General features: G+C 45.2%; 1 protein-coding gene across 1 annotated transcript in view; it reads left to right on the top strand.

Moving 5' to 3' along the window:
- The window catches only part of LOC147450617 (uncharacterized), a 63,847-nt gene that overhangs the window by 11,968 nt on the left and 35,327 nt on the right, over window positions 1-16,552 (top strand). The window lies entirely within an intron of this gene.

The raw sequence follows: 16,552 nt of genomic DNA, 5'->3' as shown, positions 1-16,552 counted from the left end.
GAACCCAAGACCCCAAGAACCACAAGAACCCACGACTTCAGTGGATGGTCATCACTCAAAGCGGAATGGATACTTCGCTTGGAGGTGATGAGCATGAGAGAGGCGAAGAAGAATTTTCCCCACCAGGAGGTTTTTCCGACCCTCCCCCTTCCCCATCTACGTCAAGGATTGCACTAACTCCTATGGAGGCTTTGGAGCAATTGTTTATGGAACGGCAGTTAGACCGCGAAGCACGAAAAGCAGAAAGAGAGGCAGAAAGAAAGGCCTACGAAGAACGAAGGGCAGCCATAGATCGTGAATACAAAGAAGGAATGGCAGCCATACAACGCCAGTACGACTTCGAATAAAAAGAATGTCAAGCCAAATTTGATCGCGAGAACAAAGCAAGACAAGCAGAGAACAAACTAATACAAGAACAGAGCGACCGACAAAACAAAGAGTTCTGGCGACTCTATTCTCAAGTTCAGGCACAGATGCAAGAGATTTGGGGAAAGGAGACTCTCTTAGTCTCTTCTTCTCTCAAGCATGATACACAGGATTTGCATGATTGTGTGAAGCATGATGATGATTTGAATGATGATTTGGATGATTATGATGAGCATGATGATTTGCATGAAGAAGATGTGATTGTTCACAAGGATCATGTGTTAGTTGATGCTTTTTCTAGCGAAGCTAACCTCGTTGCAGATTCGATCAATCACGAAGGATCGATCTTGGCTCTCGAGCCTAGGTCCAAAGAACCCTCACAGGAAGTATAATGTGTTTGCATGATTGATAGGCACTCATTGTTCGAGTGTTTCGTTCGTGATCGTTTCCTGTATTTTAGTCAGCGTCTGTATGTGATCCCTTTTACTAGGCATGACATATTGTACGTTGAGTACGTTTCACTCATGAATGATCACGAATGTATGCGGATTGTTCATGAAAAGCTGAAAAGTATGCATGTAAGGAAGTCACATTCCATGTCTCTTCCCTGGCATGACACAGTACCCGAAAGAGCACATGAAAGTATGAGCATCAAGCATGGGCATTTCCGTTGTGAATTGCCACATTTGATTGCTTTAGATCAAAAGAGAAAGATTCGATCTCATTGTTTGCATGTGTGGTGTGAACGGTTTGGCACTCCGTCTATTGGTTCATCTACATTACATGCACAGTCTTTTAGGAAGACAATATTTTTTCCATTTACTTTACATGGAATAGGTATGTTCATGGTTTTCTGTTGGAAGTGGTTTCATGAATTTTCAGCCATGGAGATTCTTGAAGAAGAAAGAAGCATGACTCTCGACGAAGTAGAAGCATTGAAGGAGCCACAGAGGACTTTGTGTCGCTTTCGGTGCGGCCCAAAGAAGAAGGCATTGCAGACCTTTATGAAGTTCAAGTACCGCACGTTCCACACATCAGGGTGGGCCGGCGAAGAGTCCCTTCCAAGATTCCGGATGCTATTGGCGATCTCCCTCGACGCCATACAGTTCGGTACGAGTACCTCACTTTGAAAAGTAGGGGATGTCACGTGACACATCCCAACCCTATGTGTCCGTGGACAAGCGACAGCATGATCAGGGTTCAGTCAGTCGAGTCAAGTCTAGATTAGAAGTGATCTGGCACTTTTGGGAGTCTATTCGTAGACCGTGCATGCCCAGTCACTTAGCATAGATGCATATCCTCTGGTTGCATACAGCATGATCATCAGAATTCCCTTCAGAATCCATCAGATTCAGTCAGGGCAATTTTCCAGTGCATTTAGCCTATTTTCCCTATTTTTGGTATTTTTCACTTATTATTTTTAAGTGACTTCCGGTAGGGCAATTTTGCTAAGTAAATATATAAGCAAACCCAAGTTAGCACTTTCTGGCAGAAGAGGCAGCAGGAGCTTCCCGCTCAACAAGCATCTTCTCGGCAAGAACCCCTCAAGACCACAAGGACCTGGCATTTGCAGCTTGCCTCATCGCCAACCCCTTCAAGCTAGCATTTTTGATCATCATCAGCACCAGATCCCTGGCGATTTCAGCCTTCCATGATCGCTAGCTCTCCTAGATAGCCAGCGTTTTTCACTAATGCTAAAAGAACAACCAGTGTTTTTGGTTTTCAGCCCTTACCGCATCAGATGGTCAGCGTTTTCAGCCCTATTGGACAACAACAGATTCAGCCCTAGTTGGTTGCAGAAGATAGCCATTTTCAGCCATCGAAAACGCAGCCAAAAGTCATTTTCAGCCACGGAAACAGTCCCGAAATTCAGCAGATAGAAGAACACAGATTTTTGCCCTAAAGTCATCGTCGTCATCACCGTCGTCGTCATCGGCATAGTCCCAGATTGCATCAGTCCATTGCATCGTCATTGTACCACTTCGCCGACGAGAGTGAGGCCTTTCGAGGAGGGTTTTACAACGTCTCTGGTGTCGTATCTCTCTTCTCTCTCTCTCTCTCTCTCTCTCTCTCAGTCTCATACACTTGCACGCACAGTGTCCATTCACTTTGTTGTGATCATAGCACTTTCGATTAAGAACGGAAGGCTCTCCCTTCCATAAGAACTAAAAGGAACCTTGAGCACAGTTCGGAGCACTCATCTTGAGCAAAGCGCAAACAATCATTCCGTTGCACCTTACACTGTGCCTTTATTGAGTTCACTTCCTAGTATCCACCAACTTGGTAAGTGTGACGGGGGGACCTACATGATCTTGCTCTGAGCCTAGACATCCTCTCACTATACGAGTTCCAGTGCCGACCACTTCCCGTCTGCGGGTGAAACTACCGTTCACATTGGCCATACAATGTCCGACCGTTTGCTACTTCAAAAAGAGGGTCTCAAAAATAAAACAAAAATCATTGGAAAGAAACCAACAACTAAAGTTAGCAGTTGCCTTGTCCTTGTGACATAGTTAACAACTGCCACGTCTCCATGATACCTTGCCCATTGGATCTTGCTATTCCTACACGGCTCAGCATCCGGTGCCTTGCTGGCAACAATCCTCTTCATCTTTAGTCAAACACCTGTTGTACTCTGTTTTCAGCCCACCTTGGGTTGTGACTTGGATTTCCCACCCTCCCTAGACCCTCTGCACCGCTCTGGACCTTGCTGGGAGCGTACAACAAAGTTACTTGGAACGGGAACGAGGGGCTTCGGGACATTTCCGGAACGGGGGGCCCTCGCGGTGGCGGAACGGGAACGGGGACCAGAACGGTAAAGCTAAAATATGCTTAAATTAAGTTGGATTCAACCTATATGTTAGTAGAGAGCTACACACACCATTAGTCGAAGAATCTTATTTAGACATGCTTTTCAATAATGCTTAAGGCTTACACAAGGGAGGGATGCCAGATGGAGCTTAACACTCCTTGAGTGAGGGATGGAGCTTGAGCCTTGCGGCTTGAACTTCAATGAAGGCTTGGAGCCTTGAGGCCTGAGGGAGAGGGAGAGAGATTTTGAGGGAGAGGGAGAGGGTGAGTTTGAGAGCCTGAGAGTGATGGAGCTTGAGGCTTGAACTTTGAATCCTTGAGGGAAAGGGAGAGAGACTTGAGGGAGAAGAGAGCTTGAGAGAGAGGGTTTAAAGCCCTTCATTGTATAGGAGAGGATGGAATTAATACCCCTCCAAAAGTTCAAAAGACTCGTCCCAAACAGCCATATTTTCAAACTTTGGCGTTCCGGATTTGGTTTTCCAGGCCCCGTTCCGGTTATGCTTGGGAAGGGAACGATGTTCCGTTCCTGCTTCCGTTTTGAGGAGGCGCCGAGCTTGGGAACGCGTTTCGGGAACGGGAGGGCCTCGTTCCGCCACTGTGGCGTACGAGCAAGCTGAAATTCATTGGACAACAGTGTTTTCATCACCTCGCAGTTGCGTTTTTGGGTGGACAGCAGCCTACAGTCTTGCATTTTGTGCATTTGAGGATGCTACATCCCGACAGGACACCATTCGGTGGTATTCCTTGCGGTCTCTCAGTGACTGCTGTAGTACATGGTAGTTTCGACATCAGCTTGATCATCTACGGGCGTATGATCCTTGGGAGATCCATTCATTCCAACCATCATTGGGCGGTTGCGCACTCCAGAGGGGTGGTGACTTGTGGTTTGCTATGGACACACCTATGCACTCATCAGAGGAGTTGACACGAGATATGGCCATGCTCATGGCATATGGGATTCCAACATTCCAAGAGAAGACACCACCATCTTTGGTGGACGGACACTTACCACTTGACCTCGACACGTCAGATCACTTGCTTACACAGGAGCATCTACATGGGCTTAGGGAGAGGATCTTGGATCTCTTCTTGGATAGGTTCATTGCTTGGATCTACAGACTGGAGTGGGACTTCAATGCTTTGGACTCCTTGGAAAGCTTACCCGCGAGATGCAAAAGATCAGGCATCTCGCGATTACATCCGGAGTCACGCGGAGCCTAGCTTGGATGGTAGTGCAGTTGCTCTTCTACACTCTTGATCATTTGGATTGCTACCTTTAGAGTTGCTTACACTCACTCTCGGTAACCTTCCAGCAGACTTATCCCCGACCTGGGTAGTAGGTCACTCCTAGCTCATTCACATTGAGAGCCACACCGAGATGCGGTTTGGTGCGTTGTCTTCTCAAACACCGATTGCAAGCTATTTAACTTAAGAACCTTAAGAACTCAAGAACCCCAAGAACCCAAGAACCTCAAGAACCTAAGTTCCTCATGAACGTAAGTACCCAAGATCTCAGTGTATGGTCATCACTTGAAGCGGAATGGATACTTTGTGTGAAGGTGATGAGCATGGAGGTGGTGACGAAGAATTTTTCCCTCGAGGAGGATTTTCGGACCCTTCCCTTTCCCCATCTACGCCACGGGTTCTATGGAGGCCTTGGTCAAGTCGATGATGGACATGATGCTACAACAAGAGGCGCAACGCGCCACCTTTGATCGCGAGCGCGAGCAAGCGCGCTTGGCTGCCGAAGAAAGAAGGGTAGCCTTGGAGCGTGAGCATGAGCACGCGCGCATGGCGGCCGCATGGAGGTGGTGACGAAGAATTTTTCCCTCGAGGAGGATTTTCGGACCCTTCCCTTTCCCCATCTACGCCACGGGTTCTATGGAGGCCTTGGTCAAGTCGATGATGGACATGATGCTACAACAAGAGGCGCAACGCGCCACCTTTGATCGCGAGCGCGAGCAAGCGCGCTTGGCTACCGAAGAAAGAAGGGTAGCCTTGGAGCGTGAGCATGAGCACGTGCGCATGGCGGCCGAAGAGAGACGAGGTGGCCTTGGAATTAGAATGTGAGGCGCAGAGAGACCAACGCATGCAAGAGTTGGTCCTACAGGTACGCACCTCAAAGTCCAAGCCAGGGCAAATCATCAGGTAGCATAAGTCGAGAAGCGGATTCCAACAACCCTGTCATTGAGAAATTGACATTCAGTAAGTATGACGGTAAGATGGATGATAATGTTATTCATTCTTGTTTGCATCAATTTAATGCTTATTTTGTGACAACTAAGAAGATAGGAAAGAGTAAAGTTTTGACGGTAGTCATGTATCTTGCCGGTGATACCATTAATTGGTATCAAGCGTGGCAAGAGGCACAGTTGGTCGCGCACCTAGAGGAAGCCGAGGAAGGCGCTGCCCCTTTCTTTTAATTGGGCTGACTTCCAAGACAAGCTAAAGGCGCGGTTCTTGCCACCTCAGTACCTAGCGCGGTTAAAGGAAGATTGGCGCAATCACAAGCAAAATGATATCTCAGTCATGTCCTTTTCTAACCGTGTTTTGTAGCTTGGCACCCAATTACGCAAGTCGGATGCGAAGCGCAAAGAGGCTTTTATTTTCGGGTTAGACGAGTATATCAGGTTCGATGTCGAAGTCTTTGACGGTTGACTCCGTAGATCTCAACAAGGCGGTAGTGATTGCTCTTGCATAGGAGATGAAGCACAACAAAGGAAAGCCTAAGGAGAACAAGTCTTCTCATAATCCCTCTTAGACTCCTCAGAACCCGCAGAACGGTAAGAACGATAACTCTTCTAGCCAATTTTTCTCTAATCCTTCGGAAAAGAACTCTCAAAATGAATTTAAGGTAAAGCTAATACACCTGCTAAACCTAAGCTAACCCTAGATGAAAAAGCTGCACAAGGAATTATAGGAGGATACATAACGTCAGAAGACTAAGTCATTTATGCTAAGGAAGGTAGATGTTATCAATGTCACACTAAGGGTCACATAAGACGAGATTGTCCTAAGAACACACATAAAGAATCCACAAAGGAACTCACAGGATTCACATCTTCTATTAATGCAATTAGAGAACACACTAATGTGTCTGAAGTTTCTCACGATCATGCCAATGCATCTCTCATGCATTGTTATGGTTATGTGAATGGTCAATGTATTGTGGTCTTCTTTGATTTTGGTAGTATGCATGATGTGATTAGTGACTCGTGAGGAGCGCACGTCTCGAAGCTCGACCCATTGATCTCATTAAGACCTCTGGTTTTGCTCCTGGCATGCACTCTTCGTTTATGCATGAAAGTCTTGATGTCACCGTGTCCATTCAAATGTCCGTTTTTGTCGAAAGTTTGTGATTTCTCCTCTCTCAGGATACGATTAGGATACGGTTTGATTTTTGGCATTAAGTGGTTTAAAGGTCATAATCCATAAGTTTGTTGGAAAGAAAACACTCTCAGTTTCGCAGTTGAAGGAGCACCTCTTATGGTTCTTCAATGTGGCACTAAGATTCCATCTATGTCATCAATCTCTCACTCATGTTTTGGACGAGGATAAAACAGGTAGTCTCATTCTAGAGAAGCATGATTTGTTGCATGACAAATAACATGAAAAGACACATGACATGGAACACGAAAAAGAACAAGAAAAGGAGTCTCTCTCAGTCATTCCTTTTCCGAAGCACGACACACATGTTTTGCATGATAGAGATGTGATTGTTCACAAGGATGATGTTTTAGTTGATGATTTTTCTAGTGAAGCTAACCTCATTACAGATACGATCAATCACGCACAACCATTCTTGGCTCTTGAGTCAAGGTCCAAAGAACCCACTCAAGAAGTATTGTGTGTTCGCATGATTAGTGAGCACGCATTGTTCGAGTGTTTCATTCGTGACGGTTTCTTGTATTTTCGTCACCATCTTTATATGTTCCCTTTTCGTAGGCATGCCATATTGTACGATGCACATGATTCACTCTTGGATGAGCACGGATGTATGCGGATCACTCTCGAAAAGAAAAAAAGTTTGCATTCAAGGAATTCACATTGTTTACCGATTGTCCGTTTTGTCAATTGCTTTTACATGTCTCTTCCTTGGCATGACAGTCTTAGGAAGCGCACAAGTAAGATTGTCCATCAAGCATAGACATTTCCGTTGTGATTTGCCACAATTGATAGGTTTAGGTCGACTAGACAAGATTCGATCTCACTTTTGTGTGTGTTTGGTGAACGCTTTGGCACTCCGTCACTTTGTTCATTTGCATTGCATGCACAATCATTTCGGAAGAATAGTTTTTTTCGAGTTACTACTCTACATGGAATGGGTATGATTATGATTTTGTGTTGGAAGTGGTTTTAGGAATTTTCCTCAAAGATTCTTGAAGAAGGTATATACACGACCATAGCCAAAGTTGGAGCATTGAAGCCGCCACATATCACTTTTTGTCGCTTTCGTTTCGGCCCAAAGAAACAAGCATTGCAGACCTTCATGAAGTTCAAGTATTGTACGATCCACGCATCAGAGTGGGCCGGCGAAGAGTTCTTTGTAGGATTCCAGGCGTTGTTGGCGCACTCTCTCGGCACCATACAGCTCGGTACGAGTACCTCACTTTGAAAAGGAGGGGATGTCACGTGCACATCTCACTCTATGTGCATGTGGACAAGCTACTTCAGGTCTAGGATTCAGATCAGCTTAGGAAGTGTTCTGGCACCTTTGTGAGCCTGTGCGTAGGCCGTGCAGGTCCATGCACTTAAGAGTAGTTGCATATCCTCTGGTTGCACACAACATGATCATCAACATGACATTCAGTACCCATCACATTTTCCCAATTTACTCAATTTTTACTTATTATTTAGTAAGTAACTTTGTTGGAAAAGTGAGTAGGGCAAATTTGCTAAGTTACTATAAAAGAAATCTAGCGCTAGCACTTTCTGGCAAAAGAGGCAACAGAAGTTCCAGCAACTTGCAGTTCACCTTCTCAGCAAGACCGGCAAAAGGCCTAGCGTTTCCAGCGAGCAGAGCAGATAGCGTTTTTGGCTACAGATCAGCGCTACAGATTCAACCTAGTGTTTTCAGCAGATAGCAGATCAGCCTTGGCGTTTTTGCTACAGATCACCTGGCGTTTTTCAGTTGCAGACCTTGCCTAGCAGTTGCAGTTTTCGGCGTCAGATCAGCCCCAGTGCATCAGCGTTTTCAGTTTTCAGTTTTCAGCACTTCACTTAGACACAGCAGATCAGCCCCTAGCCTCGGAGATCTCACCTACCCGCAGTAGATCCTCGCCGTACCGTCAAATCGCCAGCGTTTTCAGTTTCAGCCCGTTGCCCGCAGATTTCAGCATCTGCTTTTTCAGCGCATCGTCGTCGCGTCGTCGCCATCGCCGTCCTTGCCGACACAGTGTCACTATTCAGCAGAGAGTTAGCAGCTAGCAGATTCCAGATTTCAGCCCCTAGCGTTTTCAGATTTCAGCCAGTCCTCGTCGTCGTCATCATTGTCGTTGACATCGTCGGCAAGTCCATTGCATCTAGACCATTGTACTAGATTTGTGCAATCAATAGCATAGACCTCCCTTGCCATAGAGAGGGGGGGCCATGGAGGAGGGTTTGAGAACCGTCTGGTGTCGTATTCTTCTCTCTCTCTCTCTCTCTCTCTCTCTCTCTCTCTCTCTCTCTCCCTCATTTTCAACACCTTCATTCACAGTAGCATTCACTTTGTTTGTGATCATTGCACTCTGTCACAAAGTGATGACGTGGCGGACAGCAGAAACCCTAAAATTCTTGCAAACCCTAATTTTTGCCAAAAACCCTAATTTCCGGAAATCAAGGAGGCTTGAAAAAAAAATAAAATTTAGAAAACGATGCGCGACGCGAATTTTGCTTTTTTTTTTTATAAAAAAAAAGAGAAAAGACTCTCTAAGAGAGAGAGAGAACTGATGCTTTTTATTTTAAAAGCTTTTGGGGCTCTGCTTTTGGGCATCCCTTGTATCTTTAAATAAGTGGTGAGGGCCTCACTTCTCAGGGCATCTGGACGCAGAGTCTGAGAGTGAAACCCTAGCTACTCTCTTGTACTTTGATTTGATTAATACAAAAAGAAATACCGAAAGGGGCGCCAGTCTTTGGGGCCAATATCTCTAGGCACGGAACTCCGCCGGGCCAGTGCAAATCTATTGTGATCTGTGAATTGTTTTGAAGTGGTTATGTTGTGCTGTCGCGATTGATTTTTGACTTGGAGTGTCCAAGTCTGTTACAGTGGTATCAGAGCACGTCCGATTTCTCTTCTACGGGAAATCCGATCCCCGATTTTTTTTTTCTGCGGCACCTATGGCTTCAAGTAATGATCAGTCGACTCCCTCTGCATCTGGAGATGCGGGTTGGGATCACAACGAAGATTCAGACAGAGAGTATGGCCCGCCTCGGCCTACTCAGGCGGAGCAAAGAGAGATGGAGCGTCGTCGATTGATTGGCGATGCAACAAAGACGATGCTCAATTTTGCCAAGGACCTGAAGATGGCAAAATATGTGACCCAGACCTCTTTGGAAGAGGTACAGATGGAGTGGCAGAGAACCACAACACCACTCCCGAAACCCGCTCTCAAGAAACCTTCTGCATCCAAGAAATATATGGAGAAGGAACTGGAGAACGTGGTTGATGCACGGATTGCTCAGTTTTTTGATGCGCAAAATAAAGCCAAAAAGCACGGCAAAAAGCAGAAGAAAAGCATTGACTTTCCGGGATATTTGGGTCGTCAATCGACTTTTGACAAGGCAAAGAAACAGAAGAAGCGTGTTCGATTTGAAGGAGTACCCAGTTCTTCTTCTTCTTCTTCTTCTTACAGTTCTTCTAGCTCTTCAGATTCGAGCGAAGAAGACAGAAAAGGTAAAAAGCGAAGCAAGAAACAAAGCTTCAGAAAAGGGCAAGAAAAAGGCAAAGAAGGCTACATCTCGCCCAGAGACTGACAGTTCTACTGAGGACTCGTGTACAGACAGCTCAGATTCCGATGACGGAAACTTTTATGCGAACAAGAAGATTTTTTTTTACAAAGCCAACTAGTATGACTTTCTCGAAGATGAAAGCAAGAAAGTCCGAGAGTTTAAGGAAGGTGGAGAGTTTAAGGAAGGTGGCCACTCGATCAAGTTTGATACTTTTTCAGGATACTCAGATGCTTCGAAGGCTTTGTCTTTTATACAGCAGTTTGACATCGCTTTCGCGGGAGGACGCTATTCAGAGCACTCCAAGATTCGGAGAGCTGCCTCTTACTTTAAGAGGAATGCTCGTACTTGCTGGTCCACGCTTCTTTTAAACAAGACTGCGCCAGTTAAATGGCTGAAATTTAAAAAGATTTTTATTTCTTCTTGGTTGACGCAAGAATATGAATGAGATATACGAGCTGCTTGGAACCATCTTCGGATGACCAAGCGCGATACAGTAAATCCTTACTGTGAAAGATTCTGGAGCTCTTTTCTACCCGCCTCTTCATTCAAGAAGATCTCATTCAGAGAACAGATTGAGCGGTCTACCTACAGAGATCCGAGATCACTGCTTGGAACAGAAGTCAGCTTCTATTCAGGAGTTGATGAGTCATGCGAAGCGTGGCTTTGCCATTCACTCTGGCAATCTGACCTACCCCATAGATGAGGCCATGACACAACGAGCCGAACAGACTTCTGGGAATGAAAGTAGAAAGAAAAAGAGCAACCCAGAGAAAAAGGATGCACGACCCGAGCTTACTCCTGAGGAGAGAGCTCGCTTCATCAGAGAGGGGAAGTGCTTTGGATGCGGGAAACATGGACATATCTCCGCGAAGTGTCCTAAAAATGCACAGAAAGAATAGAATGATAAAGACGACGACAGGTCTGAGAGTTCGAGAGCAACTGAGGAATGTGGCAGAAAAGGCAGATAGAAAAGTAGAACTGGTACCACATGGCGTGGGACTTGCACCGAATCAAATGAATGAAAGTACAAACTTTGCCGCTTTTTGGGGCAAAGTGAAGGATCAGGAAGCTCTTTTGAAGGAGCCAAGGCCAACTTCTTTTCACTTGGAATTGGTGGCTCGATTTGGAATTACGCCTGACAGACTAACGCCATAGGCAAAGGTAGTTTGACTGGCACCCGGATGGGATGTTGCCATTACACCGAGCATTGGCAAACTTCGTTTGCAATGACAGGGGTATTCAGGGCACGCGAGTGACGTTCTACTCAGGATCCCTTGATACCACAAGAACTACGCCGTGGTTGACTACCGGGCCGAGAAAGCGACTTTGATAAATGAAGGGCTTAGAGATTGTACTTGATGAACTTCAGTTTCTTACTCATTCTTTTGGGAGAGAACTGAACGCAGGATAAAGTTTGAATATGTTTTGACCCGATCGAAAGAACGCCAAGATTTTTCTCCACACTCATGCCGATTGCTTTTCAGAGGGCTTGAAGATCAGACCATTGATCTGATACCTGGAAGCACGCCACCAAATCGGCCACCTTACCGTGTGAGCTGAGCACAGAATGAAGAGATTATGAACCAAGTGAAGGACCTCTTGGAAAAGGGTCTTGACCAGCCTAGTACTTCACCGTATTGCTCTCCAGTGTTGTTGGTTTTGAAGAAAGACGGATCTTGGAGAATGTGCATCGATTATAACACTCTCAACGAAATCACCATCAAGAACAGATTTCCGATTCCTAGGATCGATGATATACTCGACAAGTTACAGGGATCCTCGTGCTTTAGCAGGATTGACTTGAAGAGTGGATATCATCAGATTAGGATAGCGCTAGGAGATGTCTACAAGACAGCTTTTCGGACGACTTTTGGGTTATTTGAGTTTTGGGTGATGCCTTTTGGCTTAACCAATGCTCCTGCGACATTTAACCGGATGATGGACAGGATTTTTCGAGAGTATAGGCTATTTGTTGGCACTTTCTTTGACGACATCATTGTTTTCTCCAAGAATGAGGCAGAACACAGAGATCATCTGCTTCAAGTCTTTCAGGCATTACGAGATCACACGTTAGTGATTAATGTAAAGAAAGTGAATTTTTCCTACGAGAGATACACTTTTTGGGACACATTGTGTCAGCAGTAGGAGTGCAAATGGACTCGGCCAAGATAGAGACTATCCGTGATTGGCCCGATTTGAGGAATGTCCATGAAGTTAGAAGCTTCTTGGGACTGTGTTCGTACCACAGGCGGTTCATACGAAAGTTTGCAGAGGTTGCTTCCCCTTTGCATACCTTGACACAGACAGGAGTACCTTTTTCGTGGGGACCCACAGAGGTGACTGCCTTTCGGACATTGAAAGAGAATTGACTACGGGACCTATTTTGACTTTGCCGGACTTGCAGAAGTCATTTGAAGTATATTGTGATGCCTGTGGTCGTAGTCTGGGTGCGGTCTTGATGCGAGAAGGCCATGTCATAGCTTACGAGAGTCGTTTGTTCTCTAGGCCGGAGATGACAGCACAGATCTATGAGAAAGAGCTTTTGGCGGTTATGCATGCTCTTACTCAGTGGCGGCACTACCTACTCGGAGCGGATTTTACTGTCTTTACAGACCATCAGAGTTTGCGCTACTTCTTGTCACAGAAGGAGCTTTCGGATGCGGTGGGCGAACATCTTGTCACAGTTCCACTTCCAGATTGTCCATGTGCAGGGACAGAAGAATGTGGTGGCAGATGCTTTGTCTCGCAAACCGTTGGTTCTGGCTATTTCCGCGATACATCATAGGAGCTTCGAGGATATGGTCGATCAGTATGCCACAGATACAGATTTTGCAGATATTTTCACACGGATACGGGATGAGGAGACAATAGCTGGATACTCCCTTCGGGAAGGCTACTTGATGAAAAAGACTATGTTGTGCGTTACACAGCCGTTGAGGGATAAGGTTATGACTGAATGCCACTGTCAACCTTTTACGGGTCACCGCGGCATTGCTACCACCATGAAGGGGGTAGAGAGATACTTCTTTGGGCCGAGACTCAAAAAGGATGTGGAAGAGTTTGTGCGCAGTTGCTTCGTATGCCAGAAGGTCAAGTTTGACAGGCATAAGGCACAGGGATTGTTACAGCCTTTACCCATACCCACCCACCCCTTGGAAAGTATTGCAATGGATTTCATTTTGATCTCCCGAGAACACAGAAAGATCACGATGATTTTCATGAGTTTGTTTTGGAAGGCAATTTGGGAGAACATTAGCACGCGGTTGCAGTTCTCGTCATCGTTCCACTTGCAGACTGACGAGCAATTTGAGATTGCCAATTCAATGATTTTAGATTTATTGAAGTCTTGTATCTTGGATCAGAAGACTCAATGGGAAAAGAACTTACCTTTGGTGGAATTTACCTACAATAACACAATACACTCTTCGACGGGGAAGACGCCATGTGAGATTGTTGAAAGTGCTGCGAAGGTTCCATCCTTCCTGAGCACGAAAGATTAGATATTTGAAGCGGATGAATATTCGCGAGATTTGGATATGGCTATTGCCAAGGTTCGCGAGACTTTGCAGGAGTCTCAAGAACGACAGAAAAAGGTAGCGGATCGCCATCATCGCGACTTGAAATTGAAGGAGGATGATTGGGTGCTCTTACTTTTGAGAAGGCACGCCTACGAAAGAAAAAGGGAGAGGAGAGGCTTTTTCTAAAGCTTAGTATGTGATACTACGGACCTTTCCAGATTACTGAAAAGATAAATGATGTCTCCTTCCGATTGAAACTGCCAGATACTTGGAGGATTCACAATGCATTGCATGTGAGTCTCTTGAACCGTGTTAAGGGTGATGTGCCTGATGATGGGGAGCCTGATGAGCAACCCGAAGTGGAAGAAAACGAGGAGATCCTTGTTCATGAACAGATTTTGGCACATAACGATACGAAGAAAGGTAAAGTCCGAAGGCGGTTCTTGGTTAAGTTCAAGAACTTTCTTGCATTTGATGCGAAGTGGAAGGAGGAGGAGGAGGACCTAGCAGATACTCCTCGGATTGTGAAACTTTACCTCGATGTTTTGGTTTAGCATAGTCTACTCCAAACGGAACCCAGAATTCAGCTTGGCCGGAGATCTGGTGCAGTGGGATGCACAAGAGGGGAGTCTCTCCGCTCCCTTGTCAACAGATGCCTTGATTTTGATACTAAAGTCACTGATGTCTCTTTGAGCTTCAGGGATACTGAGAGCTGACAGTATTCTGCTGGATGACTTTATGAAATGGAATTCCTGATATTGATACTGATTTGTTCTTGACTTCTTGTGAGTGCAGGAACTGATAGCTGAAATGACTGCAACATTTTGGTCTGATTGATCTCGAATAGACATGCTTGCAATAGGGGTTAGTCAATTGGACATCGTTGAGGTCCCGATTGGACCTAGATGTGATTGCTAGCTACATTGCGGATAAATCATGGTCTAAGATCCGAATGAATGTTGAATGTCCTGTGATGTCTGGTGATGTCCTGTGATGTCGTGTGATGTGAGTGTCGATTTTGTACATGTGCTAGATGTGTGTTCCTAGTACGTAGGTACTAACAGTCAGTGTTTGTTAAGACCGTTTATGGCTTTTGTCGGTTTTGCAGGCGTAATCGCGGTCGATTACAATGCTTTCAAGAGGGGAGTATGTCACAAAGTGATGACGTGGCGAACATCAGAAACCTTAATTTCTGCCAGAAACCCTAAAATTCTTGCAAACCCTAATTTTCGGAAATCGCGGAGACTTGATTTTTTTTTTGTTTTTTTTTGAAAATGATGAGAAAAGACTCTCTAAGAGAGAGAGAGAACTGATGCTTTTTATTTTAAAAGCTTTTGGGGCTCTGCTTTTGGGCATCCCTTGTACCTTTAAATAAGTGGTGAGGGCCTCACTTCTCAGGGCATCTGGACGTAGAGTCTGAGAGTGAAACCCTAGCCACTCTCTTGTACTTTGATTTGATTAATACAAAAAGAAATACCGAAAGGGGCGCCAGTCTTTGGGGCCAATATCTCTAGGCACGGAACTCCGCTGGGCTCGTGCAAATCTATCGTGATCTGTGAATTGTTTTGAAGTGGTTATTTGGTGCTGTCGTGATCGATTTTTGACTTGGAGTGTCCAAGTCTGTTACACACTCTCTCACTAAAGGAACGGAAGGCTCTTCCTTCCGTAAGTAAAAGGAACCCTTGAGCATAGTTCGGAGCACTCATCTTGAGCAAGATCAACATTCACTTCCGCTGCATCTTACAATTTGCTTATGAGAGCAAGATGTTTTTACATCCGGAAATGGTTGCATAGATTTATGAAAAAGAGCTATTGGTAGTGATCCAATGCTCTTACTCAATGGCGACACTATTTACTTGGAGTTGATTATACATTCTTTACGGATCATCAAGTTTGCGCTACTTCTTGTCACAGAAGCAGTCTTCGGAAAAGCAGATGTGATGGGCTACCCTCTTGTCACAGTTTCACTTCCAGATTGTCCATGTTCAAGGACAAAAGAATTTAGTGGCAGATGCATTGTCTCGGAAGCCCTTGGTTCTGGCTATTTCCGCGATTCCTCACAGAAGCTTCGAGGATCTTGACGCCATGGATCTTGACTTGGTTGATGTTTTTACTAGGATATAGGATGGGGAGACAATTTTAGGCTATTCGATACGGGATGGCTATTTGATATGGAAAGCGATGTTGTGTGTTCACAGCCCTTGAGAGAAAAGGTTTTGACAGAGTGCCATTGTCCAGCTTTTACAGGCCACCGCGGCATAGATACCACCTTGAAGGGTGTGGAGCATTACTTCTATTGGCCGAGTCTCAAAAAGGATGTCGATGACTTTGTTCGCAGTTGTTTAGTATGCTAAAAGGTCAGGTTTTGACATGCATAAGTCACACGGACTCCTACAGTCTTCACCCATTCCCATCCGCCCCTGGGAAAGCATTGCTATGGTTTTCATCTTTGATCCCTCCAAGACTCAAAGTGGGCATGATGGCATTTGGAGTCTAGACATTCATTGACAGATTCAGTAAACAGGCCCACTTTAAGCTTGACCATTTGGTGAAATTGTCTCTCACAGATTTTTTGAATATATGGCATGCTTGAATCTATTGCTTTGGAGAGAGATCCCCGGTTTACTAGTTTATTTTAAGTGGGCAATCAAGGAGAACATTGACACGCGGTTGCAGTTCTCGTCCTCGTTCCACCCGACGACAGATGGGCAATTTGAGATAGCCAATTCAATGGAATTAGAGTTGTTGAAGTTTTATATTTCGAATTAGAAGACTTAATGGGAAAAATATTTACGCTTGGTGGAGTTTGTCTACAACAACACACGGGGAAGGCGCCATTTGAAGTATTGGAGGGTGCTAAAAAGGTTTCTCAATTTCTAAGCACCTAAGACAAGATTCTTTTGAAGTAGATTTTTGAAAAAAAAAAG

Source organism: Adiantum capillus-veneris, chromosome 9 (assembly GCF_014529385.1).
Source record: "Adiantum capillus-veneris isolate H3 chromosome 9, ASM1452938v2, whole genome shotgun sequence".
In the NCBI taxonomy this organism is placed as follows: Eukaryota; Viridiplantae; Streptophyta; class Polypodiopsida; order Polypodiales; family Pteridaceae; genus Adiantum; species Adiantum capillus-veneris.
The sequence above is the reverse complement of the archived record's forward strand: the minus strand, read 5'-3'. Positions and strand labels throughout refer to the sequence as shown.